Raw genomic sequence first — 1,303 nt, 5'->3', positions numbered from 1 at the left:
GTTAGCTTTTATAAAGTCCAAACAATTTTGTTGACTTCTCTGTACCCCAATTTGCATTATTCTTCATTACGACACTAAGTATTTTTATATCAACTTCAATGAAGTTGTATCTTCTTCAATTTGCACAAGATTTCTGTCTAAAACATAAAATGATCAGTTAGGATGTTTTTGTACACAAGAAAGGGAAGATTTTAAAAATGGATTGAATCAACAAGGGAAATGAGCTGAGTAAAAAAGAAAACCTAAGCAGGTATTTCCATGGTCAATTATTGTAGCCACCCAGCTATGTTTCAGAAAAACTCAAATACAAGAACTGCCCACCACAGCTGGAGAGAGGTGCCATTAGACCAGGAAAGAAGTGGACAGGAAGGACTTCCGCAGCAAGAGCCTGCGGTCTCAGAAATTTCTCCTCCAGGTTCCGGTTGGTATATTCCTGAGTTGTGGTATGTATGTGTTTGTGGAGATGGTGTGCATGCCAAGCTGTCCCTGGCCAATCAGGACAGGCTTATTTGCATCTGCTGTGTGTACTTAAATACTAAGAAAACCCTTACAGAGTGGAGGTAGATATCCATCAATAAGTCTATTGAAAATCCTATAGCTACTGAGATTCATGATATATGCTTAGGAGTTGGACATAACGCATTTCTTGAAAAAATAAAATGTACTCTAGAGAACAGAATCATGACATTCAATACAGAAACAGAGGAGTCTGGGTCGGGCTCAAACAGGAAGAAGGCAGCCTTTGTCTTGTGGAACTCCCATCATAATTCAGCAATGTTGTATGCTGTGGAATTGATACTGAAACTGAAAACAAGGATGTGCAAAGCAGGAGGCGGCAACCCAGGTCTTCAATAAGGAGAAAGGAGAGAGAAGTAAAAAAGGAAAAGGAAAGAAGTGACCTGGCGTGAGGTTCAAGTTTATGTGATGCCACTGAAAGGGCCCTGAGTGGAAACTTCTAATGTGTACCTGAGGGAAACAAGCTTTTTGCCTGCATCATTTAACTGTGAACATCAGTGCATCTTCATCATCAGACGTGATGGTAAAATAAATGCACATCAGAAGTTGCTATCTGATTTTTACACAGTATACAGAAAGAATTTGCTTTGTCCTTCAGTGAAGATTTTTGGTGGGAAAAAAAGAATATTGTTGAATGGACAAGGGACTATACCATAATTTACTTGAAATTCTATATTCCTTTTGTCCTCTAGGTAAACATGTTTCAGATAGGTTTAGTAAGATTTGAAATACACATTTTGTTCCCCTTGTAAGTTAATGAATAAAATTTTAAACTGAATAAAAGAAA

At 37.8% G+C, this 1,303-nt stretch overlaps 1 pseudogene; it reads left to right on the top strand.

Moving 5' to 3' along the window:
- The first annotated feature begins 285 nt into the window (after positions 1-285).
- LOC100348084 (signal recognition particle 19 kDa protein pseudogene) lies at positions 286-945 on the top strand (annotated as a pseudogene).
- The last annotated feature ends 358 nt before the right edge of the window (positions 946-1,303 follow it).

The sequence above is a fragment of the Oryctolagus cuniculus genome, chromosome 4 (assembly GCF_964237555.1).
Source record: "Oryctolagus cuniculus chromosome 4, mOryCun1.1, whole genome shotgun sequence".
In the NCBI taxonomy this organism is placed as follows: Eukaryota; Metazoa; Chordata; class Mammalia; order Lagomorpha; family Leporidae; genus Oryctolagus; species Oryctolagus cuniculus.
The sequence above is the reverse complement of the archived record's forward strand: the minus strand, read 5'-3'. Positions and strand labels throughout refer to the sequence as shown.